The sequence below is a fragment of the Accipiter gentilis genome, chromosome 6, assembly GCF_929443795.1.
Source record: "Accipiter gentilis chromosome 6, bAccGen1.1, whole genome shotgun sequence".
Taxonomy (NCBI): domain Eukaryota; kingdom Metazoa; phylum Chordata; class Aves; order Accipitriformes; family Accipitridae; genus Astur; species Astur gentilis.
Window position 1 is genome coordinate 37605286 of NC_064885.1, and position 22288 is coordinate 37627573.

The 22288-nt window shown below is 39.9% G+C and overlaps 1 protein-coding gene across 2 annotated transcripts in view; it reads right to left on the reverse strand.

Annotated features, from left to right (window-relative positions):
* NAALADL2 (N-acetylated alpha-linked acidic dipeptidase like 2) overlaps positions 1 to 18207 on the reverse strand; it is a 499849-nt gene extending 481642 nt beyond the window's left edge. The window contains exon 1 of one of the 2 annotated variants that reach the window (XM_049803241.1): positions 18174 to 18207. The gene's annotated coding sequence lies outside the window, so the exon portion shown is untranslated. The remainder of the gene's footprint in view (positions 1 to 18173) is intronic. The other variant, XM_049803240.1, reaches the window with a different exon arrangement.
* Between the last annotated feature and the right edge of the window lie 4081 nt (positions 18208 to 22288).

The following is a 22288-nucleotide window of genomic DNA, read 5'->3' on the forward strand; positions in this document are numbered from 1 at the left end:
ATGATTGTATAGATTGTGCCAGAGGAAATTAAGTGCAGCTACAGTTCACTAGTGATGTTCACACCTTGGATTCCACTAAAGTGCTTTGGTTATTTCACAGGACTCCACTTACAGTATGTCTCCTGTATTAGCTTGCAACAAGTTCACATTCCTTAAGAAACCTTGAAAAAGTGCAACATAATCCCTTTTAACAAGATTATGTAAAAATCATCACATGAACATCAGCAAGAGTGTGGTCCAGAAGAAACTCTGCTAAGTTTTAGCTTCTCCTACTTTCAACCCCCTCATCAATCTCACTCCGCTGTGAGTTTTTGTATTCATAGAATGGTTTGTGTTGGGAGGAACCTTAAAGATGATCTAATTCCAACCCCCCTGCCATGGGCAGGGACCCCTTCCACCAGACCAGGTGGCTCAAAGCCCCATCCAAACTGGCCTTGAACACTGCCAGGGATGGACAGGGCATCCACAACCTCTCTGGGCAACCTGTTCCACTGCCTCACCACCCTCATTGTGAAGAATTTCTTCCTTACTTCTAATCTAAATCTCCCCCCTTTCAGTTTAAAGCCATTACCCCTCATCCTATCGCTATGTACTCTTGTAAAAAGTCCCTCTCCAGCTTTCCTGTAGCCCCCTTTAGGTACTGGAAGGCTGCTCTAGAGTCTCCCCGGAGCCTTCTCTTCTCCAGGCTGAACAACCCCAACTCTCTCAGCCTGTCTTCACAGGAGAGGTGCTCCAGCCCTCTGATCTTCTGCCCGGCCCTCCTCTGCACTCGCTCCAACAGGTCCGTGTCTTTCCTGCACTGAGGGCCCCACAGCTGGACACAGTACTCCAGGTAGGGGCTCATGAGAGCAGAGGGGGAGAATCCCCTCTCTCGACCTGCCGGCCACGCTTCTTTTGATGCGGTCCAGGATACAGTTGGCTTTCTGGGCTGCAAGCGCCCATTGACGGGTCACGTTGACTTTTCTGTCAACCAACGCCCCCAAGTCCTTCTGCTTAGGGCTGCTCTCAATCCATTCTCCACCCAGCCTGTATTTGTGCTTGGGATTGCTCTGACCCATGTGCAGGACCTTGCACTTGGCCTTGTTGAACTTCATGAGGTTCACACGGGCCCATCTCTTAAGCCTGTCAAGGTCCTTCTGGATGGCATCCCTTCCCCAGAGCATGTCAACCACCCACCATGCAGCTTGGTGTCATTGGCCAACTTGCTGAGGGTGCACTCAGTGCCCCTGTCCATGTCGCCAACGAAGATGTTAAACAGCACTTGTACCAAGACTGACCCCTGAGGAACACCGCTCATCACTGCTCTGCACTGGGATATCAAGCTGTTGACCACAACTCTTTGAGTGCGACCATCCAGCCAATTCCTTATCCACCAAGTGGTCCACCCGTCAAATCCATGACTCTCAATGTTACTTTGCTGCCATAAAGGATAGCATAGACATCCCACTTCACTACAACAGAAATAATTTCTGTGCCCAGTCTTAAGCAAATAAGCAGGGAACGTGATTTACTTCTAATCCAAAGAGATTGATAACCTTGAGTTTAAAACTATACCTGGCATCTCCCTGATCTTCCCTTGCCATAAGAAAGATAAAAAGAAAGTCCTCATCTGCAAATTACTAAAAATAATCAGCTGCAAGATGTGACCTTGGATAAAGCAATGTTAAATTGGCCAGCAAATTTTTCTGAGGCATCACTGTTATTAACTTGAAATTTTTTCATTTCAGCCTGCCACTGATGCTTGGCAGGTTATAATTTTTCATTTTCTCAGTTGGCTGGTGCTCACTCAAGTAGAGATTATGGAGATAGTGGTGGAGAATTTTTACAAAGAAATTTTTTCCCCTTTCACTCTATCATATCAGGATACAAACACAAATTGTCTTTATGAGGTGGGTTACCTTCCAGGTATATTAGGATTACTGTTAAAAAAGATCCTTTGAGTACTCCAATAGTAGGAACAGTTCTTGTCTTAATTGGAACTCATGAGCTCACCACTGTGTGAATGGACAGTTGTACAACTACTGCCTGTTTAGCTCATTCCTATATGATGTGGCCTAACTGCACTGCCATTTTACAGTTAATATACAGTAAGATTTTTTACAATTTTACTGAATTAGTCCTTTCCCTTGAAGTGACCACTTTTTTTTTTTTTTTGAAGCCATTGATCACTTCCTACTAAAGGAGAGTATTCCCCACTCATGACAAAGTATGTTTGGCTCTGTATCACCTTCCCACTCTCTCATCATTCCTTTGCTGCTGATTTAATGCATAAAAGCTGTAATAAACAGCTCCTCCCAATGATCCATTCTGGAAAACACTTCCTATTTCTTAAGTGTCTGAGGTTTGGGGTTTGTTTTGGTTTGTTGGGTTTTTTTTTTTATTTCCCTTTTTTTCCAAATATCTTCTGCTCACAAGGAAAATGTCCAGAATACAAATATCTAACTGAACACAAAACAGATCCAAACATGCAATTTCATTTAAATTACTCCGTCTCTGGTGATGAACCAAAGCATCCTTTTGCCAGACATTTATCTTTGACTAAGAACACCTGTCTCTCAAGACAAGCCTGATGCAGGAATTGTACGTGATATGCTGTGAATATTTGCAGAGCTTTCCTCATTATCAAAAAAAGATTTTTCTATTACTATTATTCTAGTTAGAGCTTATGCTATAAGATACATTGTAAGGGGAAGTCAAAGAACACATTAAAGCCTGGTACATGAGAAGCATAAGTCACGGTGGAATGCATTATCATCGATCAGAAACTACAGTTCACATGAAGCTGGAGACACTATGATGTTGTTACTACTAGATCAGCATTAAGTTACAGCCCAAAGGATATTAACACAGCCTGACAAAACATATCATTGCCTCCATAATTATCCATTTTTAGCCTTCCTATTCAAACCATGAATATTCAGTACAAAGCAGCATAGGCCTGTTGCGATCATTGACCTGAGTGCACAACGAAACAAGGTCACATTTATTTATATTGCCTTTGCTTTGTCTTTTTTAATTGTATTTTCAAGTATTCATTATCCTAGCAACTGTCTTGCTACATTTTCATTCTTGATACATTGATTGCCATTGACAATAAGCTTCATCATTCATTCAATGAGATTACAATTTTGGCTGATGACTAGAGTGACATAATAAGGTTTCTAAAGTCATATGACTACACAAAACTACAATCTTTAGATCAAAGCCACTGCTTTTTCTTGCAATTTCTGAAATTTCTTTAGAAAGACAGCACAACATCGCTCATTTTATAGACAGAAAGGCAGCCTTGGCCGAGGCCACACAGGGGAACAGTGGCTGCATTTGAATATTGACCAAATCTTCCAAATCTAAATTCATTACCTCTTCTGTTTAGTTAGATATTCATATTGTGGACATTCTCCTTGTGAACAGAGAATATCCACAAAAAAAGCAAAAAAAAAATCTCAAATTCTTTAAAAAAAGCAGTCGAGACAGTATTCTTAAAGCTCATGACTACATTTCCAATAGCCACACAGTCTAGAGAACAACAGGATTATGTCATCTGAGGAGCTCCCCAAAAGCTTATCCCCAGCTTTGACAGAGCTACTAGTTTTCTGTTGCATGGCTTACAACCCATGGAAAGCTGCTTTTAACATCTCCCAGTCCCATTAACACATCCAGCAACACCACGAAATCAGCACACTGGGAGCACAGGGAACTCCATGCCTCTTGCAGCCTCAGAGCATCGAGCAGCCTCCTGAGTAACTCCAGCAGGTAAGGAATACAGCTGCATGGAATCGATCCTTCTGTGCTTTATGTAGATGGAATACTAGTTTGACCATGCACAGTTTGCAGAATTATCTAACTTGTACTCAGACAGAATATTAGCTCTGCTCTTGGTATTTTAATTCTGATTTAGAAAAATATTTTTTCAATTAACTTGGAACTAGGTTGGAGAAACTATATTTCAGTAATATATAAATATATTATTATAACCTAGTTTATAAACAGGCTTTTGGGGGGTTGGGGTTTACATTTTTTAATTCACCTCTCAAACTGGACTCATTCTATAAGCTGATTAACATTAATTTGCCTCTGTTAGTAACCACTTGTTCCAGTCAAAGCATATCATGTGATGGGGGGCGGCGGGGGAAACAGAAAAGGACACAACTAACTTGTATTAGTCAAGTCTGCATTAGTCAAAACAGCAGTACAAAACACTCTAAGTCTTTTCACACATTTCTTTCCACCAAATTAATTCTCTTCAAACTACCAAATTTGCAGCAGGTCTGACCTCAAATCCACTGGAGTCTAACAACAAACATGTTTGGATGAGAACAGGCATGAATCACAGATGCGTTGAGCTGCAGCGCTCTAGCAATCTCTAAGTAAGATCTCTGCTTGTTAAAAGGAAACAAAATTTGACAGTACTAAGAGTTGAATTTTAGAAAAAAAAAATAGTTTGAATCCTTACAAGGCCTGCCTAAAACTAATAAACTCACGCAGAGATGAGGAAAAATCAAATTGAAATAAGCTATTCATGAATCTTTGTTACTTATGCATAAAACTTTCATAAATTCTCACTAGGAATCCAATTCAGACAGCTACTCTTGAAGCAGAGAATGCACTATAAACACATTCCAACTTCGTTTGCTGGATTTTTTATTTTTTTTTAACTGAATCCCACCCTAGCTTAGCACTACGGCAATGCATCTCAACAATTCAGACTTTTCTTAGGTACTCATTATTCTAGCCTAACCCTTTACAAGTCTACTTTGTATATGATATTCTACTCTGTGTAACAAGACCCCACTCTCTCCTCATGGCATCTTTTACTATTAATTAAAAAGATTCCTTTGATGCCCACTGACGTAAGAAGATGCAAGTTTTGTACTCTCACATTAGCATAATAAGCTGACTTCAAGAATACAAGTACTGTTCTTATGCAAGTATTGCTCTTATGCCAACCTACGTGCATAAGGACTACAGGGAAGGGACCCTGCAGGTGTGAGAACTGGGGTTGTTCACATCAGCTCTTGACCTTCAACTGAGAAGTCAGACCGGACTGTTGAAGCATTCAGAGCACTAAATGGGCAACACTGACATCCCCTATTTTGTTTTAGCCATTTCTAAAGCTTTTATAGTCATCTGAGTTTGCCAGTGACGGCAGATCTTTATTCGTGAAACAAATAATTATCTCCTCATGAAGAAGTGGAGTCACTGAGATTTCAACAAACATTATACATTATTCTGTTGAGTTAGCAGAGGGAAGCATATAATATCAAATATGAATGCTTTACTGAGCAAGAGCCCTGACTTAAGCACTGGGTGGTCAACCTGTAAATCCAGAGATCTAAGTTTAATTTCCCCTAAATTGGGCTGACTAAAGCAGTCACTACAAAAGTCTAGCACCTCAGATACCAGATACCTCAGGTTCATCTTGGATTGGTACATATTCCAGGTAAAGTCTTTTCTTTTGCCTAATACACCCACAGATCCCCATCCTGGAAACCTGGGCTTAAAACAACATCAGAAGAAGTCTAAAGAGAAACAAAGGTTAGTGGCTACGGGGAAGGAATAAATCTTGTCCAGATTTTCATATCTAAATAATGGAAAGACACTGGGCTGCTAATGAAAATAATTTAGAAGCTTACAAATCAAGGCATGTATTTTAGTAGCAGGCTGGTTTTAAAAATATATATTTGCAATATTTATCTAGAATCCATTAAAGGAACACCAATTTTTTAAAAAATGGGTCTAACTTCATGACATCCGATTGCAAAATCCTGCAAATTTTAGGCTGTGTATATTTAATTTGTTCAAGTCTGACCTGCTGTTCAGTCCAGGTGACACAGTCAAGGGAGTACATAAAAAAATCCACGAGTACTACAAAAATTCTAACAGCCTTCAAAAATGCACCCTGGAAAAGCTCCAGAAATCTCTCATCTTAACAGTATCTTAGATAAACACTGAACCCCTCTTTACTTAGTATTGCTGTTCTTGTTATGAAGCCCTCATAAACCGGAGTCTGAGTACTGAGTCTGCAGAAAGTACTCCTGATTAAATTATTTTTCATTGACACTTCCTTTTAATTTTTAACCTGCTGCAATAACTAACAAAGTACAGCACAGACCTCTGAAGACCCTGATTAGTGAGGATTAAAAAAACTTCTGAAACAAACAGGTATCACACACAGACTGTACTGCATGTTATGGTACACTCAGTGCCTATAGGACTATCAGAAATGAAGTCTTAAGAAAAGCCCTGATTTAAAAAAGATTACCAGGAAAGACTGAGGTAATATTTACATTAGCTTCTGTAAATTAAGGAACTTGTTGGTGCATCCAAAATGTTCCTAGGAAGAGTTATTTAGCTAATCAAGACAAGAAGATTCCGATGTCTAGATTGCCAGTGATTTACTCAAGTTTTATCTATTTCCAGATTGCCGGCTTCCTGTTATTCGTAAAATATCTACCCAAGTTTCCACTCCAAGCAAATCAGAACAAGGGTCAGTCCACATTTTAAGCCAGTTTGTGAGGCACATCTCATATCGCTGTAAGACAACATCCTCCATATAGTATCAAAGAAAAATCTGGGGGTTTTTCTTCATTTTTCTTCATAAACCAGTATAAATTGGTGTCAATCTGCACTTTTAAATAGAGGTACATTCACACAGCTGGTTGGAACACTTTCACATTGCACGAGGTAACCAAATAAATGTTTCTAGATGGAATTCCCCCAAAGCAAGAGATAAACAATAAATGGACTAATATTCTCTAGGGAGCACTGCAATAATAATCTCTGGTTTTTTTCCTACAGCTTTCAGTTAATTTATTCTAGAACCAATAGTGTAAATGCAAGCCTTCTAACAGAATAAAAACCAAATTTCCAGTAATGTGGTTTTAAGACCTAAGTATCTTGACAGTTTCCCTTTAAATCACATTTATTTCAATTCTGAAAAACTGAATTACTTTGATATATCTTTTACACTGGCACTTTTATGCCTTCTCAGGACATCAGTGATTTTCAGACTTTTGAACTGGTACTAAAAATAATTACACACTAAAGGTCAAGAAATTTTTTTCCCCTCTTTTTTTGGTGACGCTTCTATCTCATCTTTCTAGGAAGTATCATTAATTAGCCCCTTTCAACCAAAAAAAAAATAGTGTTTCTATTAAACATAGAATGAATTGGACTTCAAAACTGAATCACACAAAGTATCTGCTAGAAAAAGGAATAAATTACTTAAGGCTTTGCCACTTAGAACATATTATAGCAGAAAGTAGTCCTTATACATCAGTATTATTTTTCAAAAACATACTTAATCATGAGAAAAATGAAGCAAGAGTTAAGTTTATTCAAATCTCTCATTTATGCTTGAATGACATGCCAAACAAAAAACAATTCTGCATTAAGGAGCAGCATCAAGAGCAAGGATCTTACTTGTAATAATTCAACTATAATTTGATACTCGCAACCACTTTTTTCCCCTCCTTTCATGTATTGGAACACAAGTCTTTTGCTGGAAGGAAGACTGAATAATAGGTCCTTAAACCTCACCCCACCCACCCTTCCAAAGACAGTCAACACATCTGCTCTCAAGGTATCAATACACACAGACAACTCCGTCGAACCCTGATCTGTTAGCAACTAGACAACACACGTTTCAATCTTCGCATTATACATACAGTTTGTAAGAGAAGCACAAACGCCTATTTCAAAAGGGAGACCATTTCAGGTTACTTTCACATAATTTGAGATAACAATGCAGTAATTGTTCAAACTATGTATTTCCTAATAAACACACATTTCCTTTAACACATCTCTGATTCCTCTTAGAATAGGAACTCGGAAAAACTCCTATAAATATTCTCTACAACCTTTCTGGAACTATTTTCAAATTCAGAAGCCACAAGCCTACATGATCAAGATTGCACATACATAAATTCTTGTATGCTTACATACTTTAGTATATAACCACTACATATATGAAAATGTGTATTTCATTTCAGTTCCCTATACCCAGAGGTAAATTGATAATTTTTATGTGCAAGAACCATCTGTACATTACTCAAAATAAAATAGCAGTATGTTCTTTTTTACAAACAAAAGCCAACAATGATAAAATAACTTTACCAAAACAAAAAAACACACCAAAACCATACCAAATAAACAAAACAAAAAAAAAACCAAACAAACTCCACACTTGCACCACAGAACTATCCTATGTTTGAACATACATTCCAGGAAAAAATCTTTGCTCCTGGGAATTTCTGTTTCTGAAGTGCTGGACCTTTGAACATTCATATTAATTAAAAAAAAAAAAAAAGAAATCACTCGAAATACATTCTCTTTTCCTGCAGAGCAGACCTTATTTGATCTAAAAAAACTGAAGTATTCTTTAGAACTGGTTTGAAAGCTGAAACCCATGTAAAATACACATGCAAATTTAGTGAATTTAAACTTTCATAGTTTCAAAGTTAATTATTCACTCAACTAAAATCTGGACTTAAGTACTGGCATAGAAAAAACATCAAGAATGAAGTATCTATGCAGAATCTGTTTTTGTTATGTGGAGTATTAACAGTGCAGAAAAGCCAGTTAGACTGCACGGGAAATGAGTATTTTTCCACACACACTTATGAAAAACAGCTGTTAGAAAACACCAAGAAAAAACTTTTTGACCAAGGATGAAAATGAGAAAGCATGTCCCAAAGTACTCATTTTCAAAGTGTTACAAGTAGGTGGATCAAGCAAGTAAAAAGAAGCCACAACTCAGTAATCAAGAAAAGCTCTGTATTAAAATTGCAAAGTCTGGTAATTGATCAGAACTAGAGATGCTTTCCCCCAGCCGGAAACACTATGTTCTCCACAGCCTCTTTGCTCACTACATGTATTTTTTATTTTTTTTTTATTTTTTTTTTTACTATTTCCATGAAGACAAAAATCAAGCCATCTGGCTTGTGCCAGACATACTTGCCCGTGTTATATCTGTTTTTCAAATAGCAGACACTCATCAAACATCTAATACACGTGATTAACTGGTAGGAAAACAAGAATTCAATCTGATTTAAAAATATCTTTGCATTTGTTCTCATTCCATCCTGGGAGAAAACTGTGTACTTTTGCATGCTTGTCTGTGACTGAGAAAGAAGTCTGAATAACCAGTAGTTCAGCATGTGGAACATATGCTCACATAACAGCTCTGGGCCAATACTCTGGCCTGAAAACAAGACCAGGCTTCTCCGAGAATTTCAACATATGCCTCTCTTGTGTAAGCACTTACGTAAACAATATTGTATAGGCTTTATTCCTCACTTGATACAGTAAAAATACGCAGTAATGCGGCACCTCACTACTAAAAGAAAAACTTCAGAGGCACATTTCTGACACTATATGTAACTATCTCCCCTTTTAATTGGAGCTTTTTTTTTTTTCTTTTCCCCAACTTGATGCACAGTCTGAGTTGCTGTTACAGTCCCACTTACAAAACACAGAAGAGGGCACTGCATTGCAACTGTCTCCTTTAATGGTTAAGAGAAACAGCAGTCTGATCTGTCAATTCTTTTCTTCCACAGGTATTCTCAGAGACCTCTAAATGAGTAAATCCACTAATATTTTAACAGGCTTCCATAATTCAGCCTCAGGCAGTCTACTATACTAGCCAGAGGCACAGTACATTTCACTTTTATATACAGGTGAGCCCCAAGGTTCCGGTTTCTTCCTCAGAAGTAGTTCCTTCATACCATAGATGCTCTGCAAGGGTTCCCACAGCAATAGCCACTATCAGCAGGAAGATTACAAAATTCTCTAAGTCCCCAGCATAATTCTTTATCTGTTTTAAATATAAGGTGTGTCTCTACAGCAGTTCAATATTCTTCGCTGCCCTCTAATTACAGTTTCAAATATTCATGCAAGAAATAATTTCTGTGCAGAGTTCATATGGATTTGTTCCTACTAAAATAGTTCTAAAACCAAGTTAGTTGAAGCAAATCACCACAAGGAAAGCATGTGTTTTAACATGCCCAAATATTGCCATTAAAAAAAAACAACAACAAACTAAGCAATGGAATAGTGAAAGACAACTATTTTAGACAGCAATACAATGTAAATCCCTGCCCTTAGTCTCTAACCAGCATGATGTTTGTGATTCATAGATGTAAATCTCTCAGAACACATTTATAAAAAAAGGCATGTTTAACAATACAGTGTTTCAATGCAGCCTGCAGTTTCCATCTATTAATTCATCTGAGACTTTATCGCCAAACACACTGTTTTCCACAATTGCCCTGATCAGTGGATGTCAAATTTCACATTAAAAGACAAACAGGAAAATTAATCATCTGCCAACTATTTTTCCTGGGGGGCTTTGTATCAAATTTAGAGCTCACGAAGTGCATCAAATTGACTGCAGAGAACCAACTGTGACAGCATATGGGATGCATCCAAAGGTGTTGAAGAAGTTGGGTAACGTCACCGAAAGACCGCCCTATCAGCTTTGCAAAGTTGTGGCAACTGAAGGAAGTCGCAAGGACTACAAGAGTCAAGTGTTATGCTCATCTGTAAACAGGCACAAATGAAGATGCAGGATCTTGAGATCATTCAGCCTCACCTCAGTCCCGTCTTGCCAAAGTATGGCACACAAGAAGCTTTCAGCAAGCAACCGTTATCTGCATGTGGACACCGATCCACATGATACAAATACAGTGAAATAAAGCTACAGAGGGTCGTCGTAACTCCACGTCTTTACTGACTTTAAAATGTACTGACATCCAGTGTAATATAACCTGGTATGCTCCGGAGGAGCTAGAAACAATAATTTCCACTTAGACTATCTGGAATAAAGCAGTCGCTTCAAAGCGTAAAACTTACTTGAAGCCCCACATACAAACACCATCTGCTCTTCTGCAAAAGGTATAACATTTGAAATAACATTCTTTTCTCTTCCTCTTACTACGCGCCATCATGGAGAGAATAATTTTATTTATATAAAGAGCCTGCAAAATGAAGTTCCATAAAAACAGGAACATATGGCCAAATAATTCTGAATAGCACTTAGCATATTCATCCGTAAAATAAGAACTATAATGGGTAGATAAATACACCCAAGTCTACTTGGAAATTGCCAGTATACACATGGTTTTCTGCAAATAATTATTTTTTTTAAGAATTTCTCACCCATCACTCCACACAGATACTTCTCATTACGGTTTTGCCAAAGTTAACCTTTTCAAACCACAAACTTGGCCTATACCCCCTTACATCATACATACTGACAATAGTCTTAGGCCTAAGTCAGTGCATTAAAAAAAAAAAAGGACTTCTCTTTCATAAACATTAAATTTTCATCACCATTACAAAGAAAACACTTGAAACAAATTTAGGCAATCCCTAACATGAATGTAAATATGAAGTAGAAAAGGTAAAACCTGTGTGGAGCTATTTAGAACGTTAAATAAAATGCCTAAACATAAACTTAAGACAAGAAATAATCATTTAAGAAATAAAAACAACCCAGAAGGAAAATATGTACACATCTATGAATTACCTTCTGCTATTAAGAAGGAGAAAAACAATGCATGGTCAAACATCTCTACCTTGCACATGCACTCATGCAGGATTTTCTGTAATTACAGCATTTGGAATCCTCCCTTTCTTTTCTTCCAATAGTACTTCATTCATCTATCACCCACTGGTTCCTAAGCCATTAAGTACTTTTCATTGCACAGTTTCTTCTAGTAAGTGGCTTAGAATTTGTTGGCTGAGCCCTAAAAAACCCACTTTAGCAGACATCTCCAACTTTTACATTGATCAATACTACAACAAATATCTAGCTTTCTCTTCAGCGCATATCATGAAACTTTCTGGATAGTTGCACCCTATCACTTGAGACAAGAAGTACAATCATCTTCACACTCTCAAAAATCCTTCCAGATGCAGACTCTTCCTGCTCTAATTTGCTGCAGTATTATAAGCAGCTGGTCCTCATTGCATACATGAGTCAGTTCGCCAAACCAGGCTCTTCTAATCACTTCCCTGGTCACTCCTTCAGTATCTTCAGGGATTTAAGCAAAAAGACTGAGTGATGTGGGTTTGCTTGGGCCGCCTTCATTTGTTTTGATGATCCTCTCATCATATTGAAGGCTGAAGGCTGATTCCCGATATCTTCTCCAAAAAGCTGAAGAGTTTATACAAGACAGTCATATCTTATCTGACTTGCACTTCAGCTTGATTTCTGCTCTTCCTGTCAAACTTAAGTCTCAAAAGGAGGTTTCACTATTCTGATTTACAATTCTTTTATTTCTACTTATGCTGCCTACAATTCCACTAAGCCTAAGACCTGAAAGCATCACCTGCTAAAGGCATGTAAAACTGAGCACACTAAAAACCTCAGAACATTCCTGCTGGCTCTTCACTGCAGGAGATAATGCATTATAACACAGATTTCCCCAAAATCTCTGCGGGATCTACAAATCCCTCCTTGCAAACCCTCCAATAATTCCCCCACACACACACAGAGTAGGCTTTTCTGTTAACCAGCCTGTTGTACTCAGCTGTCTTCTAAAGCAGCCCAAGTGCTCTCTTCCATGCAGGCTACTCAAAGACAGCAGGATTTTTTAATTTTTATTTATTTATTTATTTTTAATTTCACCTTTCTTTCAGACTCTTGACTTCAACTACCTTTACTTCCACAATATTTCATGGAAACTTGTAAAGGACTCTTAGCAACTGGCATGTTAATCTAGTATTTAGAGACAATGACCAAGACCTACTAATGCAGAAATTGAGTGTAATGACATCTTTACATTGCTGAAGAATTTTGCTGCCAACATGACTTGGCAATCTTCAGTACAGAACTTATTCTAGAAGTTCATTGTTTCCAAGCATTCCAGACATTTTTGAAAGTCTCGAGTTAACCATCAGCTCTGTTCTAATTTCAACAGTATCCTGGGTTAAAGAACCATATTTTATTACTTTTTTTTTTTTTCAATGTAAATTCATGTATTTAGAAACAGAATGAATACTGTGATTGTCTACTCTGACTTCTATAGAGCATGGATATAGGCCCTCAATTTTTATTCGGGTCCATCTTAAAGGAAAAATACCACATTTAAATTAAAATTTTCCTTTGATAAATATTATACCATAACCCGCAATAAATTACCCTCATTGCTGAAGATGCATTTCTCATTTCTATTGCAAATGTGTCTTGCTGATATTTTAGCCAATGGATCTTGTTAGACCAAGATTTTCTGCTTCATCATAGAGTTTCTGTTCACAATGCACACACTTCAACACTGCTATCAAGTCCCTCCTTGCCCTTCTCTTTGATAATATTTAACATACTAAGCTTTTGGAACTTCTCCCTCCGGAGCTATTTTCAACCCATATTCATTCTTACGGTTTTTCTCTGAATTCTCTTTGACTTTAACATCCTCCTTAAAGTATGAACGCCTAAACTTCACAGAGGATTCTTGGAGTGGCCTCATTAATGTCAAATACAAAAATGCTGTACATTTCCTGCTTAATCATATATAGATTGGAACATATTGAACTTTTTCCTCAAGATCTCCCGTAATTTAATCCGTATTTACATGGAAAATAGTTACTGAGAAGCTCAAAAACAACAATGAAGAGAGAACAAAGGAACAGACCCAATGATCCTACCGATTCAACCTCCCAGATGACTCTTAGATATTTCCCTCTCCCTACACACATGTGCTTGGGTGGCATTTCCTTCTGATTTTCAAGCAGAAACCGCAGAACTATACAATGGCTGGATCCTTTGGCTCTGTATAAAGGAGGAACGCAGCACTTACTAATGTAGAGAGTTTAGAGTTAATCAGTCTGAGTTAAAAGTCAAGGTTTACTGAGGTCAACAACCAATGTCAATAAAGTCAGGATATTGATCTTCAACACAAGTAATGGATCAATAATAAATAGCATATTCTCACTTTTATTCAGCTCCCATACATATTCTGTGGTTCTCAGATATTCACACAGAACTGCAAGCACATTTGTACAAGAAACGAGAACAAAAGTGTTCATGAACCTTTATTTCATTACCTTTTGACTACATTTTGAGATATTCAAGTCTTAATATTTTTCTCCCTGCTAGATTCCAGCTGACCAACAGAACCCACGGCTAGTAAATGGCTCATAGAAAATAACTGCTGTTCTGCACTTAGCTCGTGCTGTAAGAACTGTACTCGATTTTTGCTTTATAGGAATGATATAGTTACTGTAGAATGAACGATGACCTTCCCCACTTCCCTGCACAGTAATGTTAACCAAGCATACGCAACTGACATAAGCAGTAGGTGCATATTTGAGGAGAAACAAAGTGCTTTAATGCACATGTTGCTAGGGCTCCAAGAATAGAGTGCATTGTTTTCAACTGATCATAACTCAGTCAGAACACCGAGTTACTTCTCAATGGAGGCAATTTCCACATCAAATTTCAACTCTCAACCACTTCAGCAACACAGTTAAGGAACATGAAAATCTTAAAAAAAAAAAAAGAGGGAAAAACAGGAGACAGGAAAATGTTTCTTCTCCTTACTTCACTTCATGATTTAAGTGCACGGTGGGAGTGGAGGGAATCAGGGTTTTTTCACTGTTAAGTAGTATAGCTGTGTTGATGTGAGTTTTTATGCTGACATGCTCTGGAAATCTAAAACTTCTGAATCTAAACCCAGCACTGACTTTAAAAAAAAAAAAAAACACGCAAAAAAAACCCCCCACACAAAAAAAGACAGACAACCACAGTAGTCAGGAACAAAAACAAGTGCTTTCTTTACTGCTCTAACAATCTTACCCAAGCTTTTGGAAGAGAAATGTAAGTGGACAGAGGGAGGAGAGACATCATGCCTACAAGATTTCAGTTCAAAGAAGTTTGGTTTGCAATCAAAAGAACACATACATAAGTTTCAAAAATTTATAATACAGGAGGTCCAAACAAAAATACAAATACCAACAAAGCAGTTTTGCTGCAGAAACTGGTAGCTAGCATAGCACTCTTGTGAACTAAACTGTGGTGCACATTCCACGGAAGTGCTAGTGCAAAATTTTATATCCATAGAAGTGCATTTTGTCACACCAACACAAAAGAGTTCCGCTCTTGGCAGTCCATACACAGACTCAGTGGTTGCTGGTTTGCCAACAACCTGTTGAGAAGATACAAATATAGTGTTGGTCCCCTTTGTACGCAGCCACCTAACAGAAGGTTTTGGCGTATAGTATTAGAACAAACATGACTGACATTCCCAACACCAGTTGCGGTTTACGCCGAGACACATCAGGCAAAGAATCAAGCAAAAATAGTCCCAGAAAGCTACTTCTTCCAATAGATCAAACGCACAAAAGTCAAAACCAAGAATGGCACCACTGTATCTCTACATGGCAAGAAAAAAACAACTTTGTCCCTCAAAAAAATAGACATTCAGTATCTGTTCTGTCTCCGACAGCTCAAGATAACACCTGTATTTCATTGCTGTGTTAATTATAGCCATCTTCAGGAAAGCGTCATGACTCTTGTTTTACAAATCAGCAAACCAAAGAGTTACCTGCACAGGAAGGCAACTTCCAGGATCCCAGTTCTAAGTTTTATCACTAATTCAGAACCATCTATCAGGATTTCCTCACATTACATTGCATACTGCTAATAAACTTATTTATAAATATATGTGTATTTATAGATACATACACTTAAGCACCAAAGCAAATGTCACACTGGGGGCGGGGGGACAGACCCCCACACAACAGCCTATGCACCCGTTCCATACTAAATAAATACACCGTACTGCAGGAATGCTATCTTGGCCAACAAAAGTACATTTAGAGCAGGAGCTCCAGAGCCAGTGAAAAAGTCTGAGAATTTAGAAGATGTCTATTTGACAGATTAGCCATAATGAAGACCTACAGCACACATTCCCTGGAGGGTTACACGTACATCACTAAGAACTACTCCTCTGAAATAAATCTGTTTATTAAGGGGAAGAAAAAGCAACTTAAAGGTCTATTTTTGTCTAGTATGCATTCATACCTGGAGGTTATTTAAGAAGGGGAAAAAATAATGCAGGTATGTACCACAGTAAGTGACAAGCTAAGACTTCAGCTATGAAGATTAACAGAGCGGGAAGTCATATGATTCAGCATGACTAGTAGGAGCTGATACCACAAGAAAATCTGCAGCTTGTGACGCTCATATGAACCATGAGCATCTTTTTATCGACTTGGACAATTCTGACATTTTTACCACTTAATCCTTTTTTTCTGGTTTCAACAAACAACCTGCACCAAACTCTTCCAAGCAAACTAAACAGCCTTCCATTAGCACAGAGGTATCGCTTCATTATGGAGCGATTTGGCCTGTTAATGTTGTCTCAGCTATCTTCAACAAAGTAAAAGTGTTTTTACTTTAAGGATGTGAAAAAAAAAATTGCAAAGTTTAGATAGTCACTTAAAACAAGAAAAACCTGATGAAACTTGGGAGAAAAGTGGTTTTCTGCCTGATTTTTTCTTTTTTTTTTTTTTTTCCTAAGAAAATGTTGTCTGTATATCTCTACAGCTTTTCATTAAAAAATTCCAGCTAAAAAAAACCTGCAAAATATCTGCTACAAAAGATCATTCTTTGGCTTGTTTCAGGTGACTAACTTTACAGCAGATTATCGCACAGTTAAGACATCTACTAGGAATGTGATCCAAGATCAAAATTCAGAAGATACTCTTCAGTCTTTTGAGGATACTGGAGATAAATGCTACATTACGGATGCACTGGGCCTCATACAAGAGCTCTTTAGATTAAAATTCTAAAAATATATATATAGCATTGCCTGATATACAGGATTCTGGCATCGTTACAGTTTCAGTCATCTAATGTTTTCCATGTGCTAACCACCGAACAAATAAATTTGACTGTAAATGCAAGAAATACATACCAAGTAATAAATAAGCCAACATGAAACGGACTGTTCATATTAGGTTAAAATCTAAATTCTTTATTTCTTCCCCTGAATATTTCTGTCCAGATGACTCAGCAACAGTGCTGCGAATTTCGGCTGAAGTCAGCAAGATGCCTCAGCACTGTTTGCAAATGTCAACTCCATAGCCTTTACAGAGTACGTTTTAATTACAATTTCGAGGGCATCTCAGTTAAGGGAGACCTACTGTACAGAAACCTACTGAAGTCCAGGAGCTCCACGTGGATGCAGAAACCAAGACACTGTGGATCACACAGCAGGACTACAAAGTTATCCTACAGGGAAATCTGTGAAATTACTCATGTATGTTTCAGGTAATCTAAGCGTGCACAAAACGAGGGAGGGGAAAGCACGTTTTCATCCAGTTCGTTGCTTTGAAACGTGAAAGTTTTCAAGGTGCAGTGCCACAAACCACTACGTTTCGGGGTTTCTTTTTGAATATTTAAAAGCTTTAAAGGACCTAGCACACAATTCAGCACAGAACTCAGCTGCTAAACCTAGCCGAGTCAAGGCTTGCGTCTAACTTCTCACCATAGCGAGGCGAACAGAAGGCAAACAGTAAAACACTCCGAGTTACCTCGGAGCCGGGAACGGGAAAAGAGCGGGAGAAGCCGCTGCCCCGTCCCGCAGGACACACCGGCCGTGCAGGGTGACCTGTCCCATCGCGCTCAACCCGGGACCCTCCTTCCCCGGCCACCGGAGAGAAAAAACATCGCCGCGCTGACTGAAGAGACACGCCGGTCCTGAACCCCCCGCCCTTCATTAGCAGACGGCAGCGCCGGAGCAATTAGCGCCCGCGCGTGCCCCGCGGAAGGGCGCGCGGTTCCCCGCTCCCCTCACGGCGGCGGCGGCGGCGAAGGAGCAGCCACGGAGCCCGCCGGCGTTGGCTCGGAGCTACTTTTTTTTGTTGGTTTGGTTTTTTGCTACCGAGTTTAGACTTACTTTCAGAAAAACACCCACAAAACTGCCTCGCTTCGACAAAGTTCCCCCCCACCCACCCACCCACCTCCCGCCTCCGCTGCCTACGGCGCTGCCGTGAGGTCGAGCCCCGGCTGACAGCCGGGCTCCCCAGCAGCCCCACAGACGGACGGGGGCCGGCCTCCCGCTGCTCCGCGTAGAGGTGAAATACCGGTACCGGGGGAGGGGGCCCGGCGAACCCCGGCTCCTCGCTGCCCGCCCTCCCGCCTCCTCCCCTCACCGCCGCGCCGTTACCTGCCCGCCCCGGGTGCCCCGGCGCCGTACGGCCGCCCCGCGCTCGCCGAGGGAGGTTTTCAGCAGCCGTAAAGCGGGGAGCGCGCTCTCCCCCAGCGGCCGCGGCCGAGCAGGGGCCACCCCGGCAAGCGGCCCTCCGGGAGGCAGCGGGCTTTTACCCCCCACACACACACACCCCGCTCTGGGGCAGGCAGGGGGGCTGCGGGCGCCGTGCCCTTCCTCCGCTTCGTCTTCGCAGCGCACCCCGGTTCGCCCACCTCAGGGGTTCCCTACCTGCGCGGAGAGCTTGCTCCCGCCGCCGTGAGGGGACGGGACGGGCCTGCCCGAACCCCACACCCCCCCTCCCCTTAACCACCCCCCTCCCCAGTCAGCCGGGGCCGAAGCAGAAGAGGCGAGCGGGACACCACGGGGAACGTGGGGAGAAGAAAGTTTGTGGAAAGCTTCTCGCACGATGTGGCAACAGGTCGGGCAGGTTAACGTGCGTGGCGGTTAGCGGCATTTCAAGCCGCAGAGCCTGCGGGCGTAGCTCCTGCGGGGTGAGAGGATTTCCCCCACCTCACAGCCGTGGTCGAGCCTTGTTTTAAGGGGTTTTGGTGATCATTTGCGATACGCGGGGTTTTGTACAGGTTAGGCGGTAACAAACTCTGTACCCACAGACCCGGCACCTGGGAGAGGAGAGGAGAGTAGTCAAGTGCACCCAGCACCAGGCAGGACCCGCAGGTTTTCCCAGCACAGCTCTGTGGGAGTGAAGATCTGAGCCCTACGGACACGCGTCTGACACTCATAATCAGCAGGACTGAAAGGCAAGAGCGCAGTTTCACAGGTGTCTGAACTGCTGTAATTATATTGCTTTCACAAAGCCTCTTAATGTCCATAGCTAAACTTTGATCTTGAATGCAGTCCCATTACAATACTGTCTCCTTATAAAAAAGGAATTTCCTCAATACCAATTAATGACTTAGTTCTGCTTGGAATCATTTTACTGTTCATCCTGTCCTAAATCTACAATTTGTCCTGTAATCCAGGGTGCTACCACACAAGCTACAGGGCTCAGCTGTCTTCAACAAAGGCAGGAGAAGTAACAGCCTCTTAAATTTCACTGTCTTGAGTCAGGGTTAGTATTGTTTAAGAGAATCAGCAATAGAAATGTTAATTTTAAAAAGGGAAAATATGTCAAGAAGCATTACTCAGAAGGGCATTTATGACATATCCTTCCCCATAGGAGGGAAAGGAAGAAAAAGTGAGAACAATTAAAATGTTTTCCCTACTGGATGATAAGAACTACTATTGGGGAAAAAAAGGGCATCTTAACCCAACAGCTACTGCAGAGAAGGCAGAAAACAAGTGTCTTTTAAAAGTCTTCCATGCATATGGTACACATACTAGCAGACAGAAAAGCAAATTTTGGGCATTTATAACAGAAGTAGCTTCTGCTAATAAAGTATTAATGGGAAAGTCTGGTTAGACTGCTATAGCTCTGAAAGCAATTTCAGAAAGCACAGAGCAATGCAATCACTGAAGAGCAGGTGAACTAATCTACAATCCTCATTAATAAAGCAGTTTTTCCAACATTAAGCAGAAGGAGAAGTTACACAACTGCAACTGGAGGCATACTTTTCTTGCCCAAAGACACAGAAATCCATCGGGCATTTAGGTGTACAAATACATATACTCAAAGCATGATTCATCAGTTTTCATTCACAATTTTCACTTCTCCTCCAAGAACACATTACAACTCTGCTCCATCCTACATTCTTCTCTTTTCTAGACCACCTACAAGTTAGAGCCATAGCTATATACTGGTTTTGTTAGTCACACCATAACTAACAGACTTTTTTGTGCCTGTAGCTTAAGCCAGTCGTGCCTATTCCATGTGAAAGGCCGAGACTTAAGTTTAAAACAGATTTACTGCCACCACAGTTCTGCATTTCCTTGCTTCTGCTGTGAACCACTTCTAGATAGTCTAGAGTTTGGCACAAGTCTGAGCTAACATTGCAGCAGAGAAATCGTCCGAACAGCAAATCAGTGTGTCAGCCATGACTCCACATGCTTTCACACAAGGGGCCAAAGGAGTTGGGTAACCAGAAAGCAGGCTGCTTGAGGTCTCAGACCTCTGCTGCATTTTCGTCAAAAATACTGGACAGGCCTCTTAATTACTCTGAGCAATATCAAAAAGTCACTCAAATCTAAAGTTTCATTACCCTTTCGCTAAAACCAGGTTAGCTTTGCTACCCAAACCCTTGTCTTCCTGCTCTCATTCTAACAGTTCCTCCCTTCCCCCAACATTTTTGCCAGGGATCGGCCTCATTACAGGCAGCAAGAGAAGCAAGCATTCACTTTCCACAGTACAGAGGTGTAGCCAAAGGGAAAAGTTTGAGTCAACTGGCAAGGAAATTATGTTTGGGTTTTTTTTAATACTGAATCAGGACGACACACTCCAGAAGTGAGTCACAAAAAAGCACGTGATGCTCCAACAGTTGGGAAAACTGAAATAGATTTAAATTATGAAGAAAAAAACCCCCTCCAACTGATAACAAATTTGCAAAAACTTAATATGACATGACTAGAAAAAATCATACAAGACAATCAAATATAAATTTAAAGCTTCCACATAAAACTTATCTGAAAGGAAATAGCACATAAAAATAGCACATCCATAGAACACTTGACTATTTACATGCATCTTGCCTTATCAAAAGTATCTCAGGTAATTTGGAAATGTTCATGGAAACATGGAAAAGTTGAATGTTATGCTTGAAGATGTTAAGTCAGTCTTGAGATACTGGATAAGACAGAAAGAAAGAGAGTTTGTGCTTCACAAAAAGGCTAGGTTGAAAGGAATCCATTTGATGTTTTTAACTACTGACTTTAAATTGCTGTTCACAAGAATAAGCTTGCTTTTCTTCTCTAGGTTAAAGCTGGGTTTGTTCGTTTCTTTTTTGTTTTTTTACCAGCCTGCTAAGTGATTGAGCTTTAGTTGTTACATGAAGCAAAAGTGCCATCTCGTGGCTCTGCTAGTATGTGATGTTAAAACACTGCCTTTTCGGGTCATATTAGAGGTACCAACATAAAAACCTTATTTTTAAACAATTTCAGCCTACGAACAACAAAAAAAAAATCCTACCTATTTCATACATTTATGGACTGACACCATGAAGGGTGACATTCTCCAGTCCTTGCTGGAGGACACAGATCACTGTAGTTGGCAGGACTATTTATTCCACTGCAGGAGAAGGAGGGCATTCAAACTGTCATTTTAAAGGTCTGAAAGGGACCTACAGTCCTGCCCCTTATCGTCCACTCCCGCGGTATTTAATCAAAGAAGCTAGAGACCAAGAAGACTTGTAGGCATGCCTACAATGTCAAGGCTTGTTTCCTTACATAGGCTAAAGACACCACACATTTAAGTAACAGAAACCCCACCTGGGGAAACGAGAAATTAAATACCATTAAAAGCATCTGCCAAATGTAGTTTGAAGGTCTAAAATTCCTTTTTATGAGCAGTCTCTGCTTTTTATACTGAAGAATTAATTGGATATATGTATTTTACAGAACTAATCCACGATTCAGCAAGAAAATTAATGAAATGAACAGACAGTTGGAACTGCTGCCAAGAGTGGTCATTTTAGACCTAGCAACCTTGGAAAATGACCTTTTAAATAATGAATTTGGAAAAGTACACTACAAACCAACAAAAATGAGTGCTATCTACCTATAAAGTCTGCAAATAGCAATAGCTTCTAAAAAATGAAGACATTAAGTGGATGGTATAAACTTGCTAGACCTGCTCTTTATGTATCAAGCATCCTAAGCATTGAACATACCTGCCTCAACACACCCCCTAATATAACTCCAGTTTTGCTCAGTATGTTTCTACCCCCTATACAATAAAGTACTATACTCCCACCTGGCCTCAGTGGATCGTGTAGCTGTATAGCATTATGGAAGCAAGAAGATTACAAAATTACACCTAGAAGGCTAACATGGCTTCCCCAAGTACTTAGAAAAGGATAACTAAACAACAAGTAATGCAACAAATTTAGACAATCCATTAATTATTCATTATTCCATAAGCAGTGAAATACCTTCTAAAAAAGGCATGCGAGTACACATGC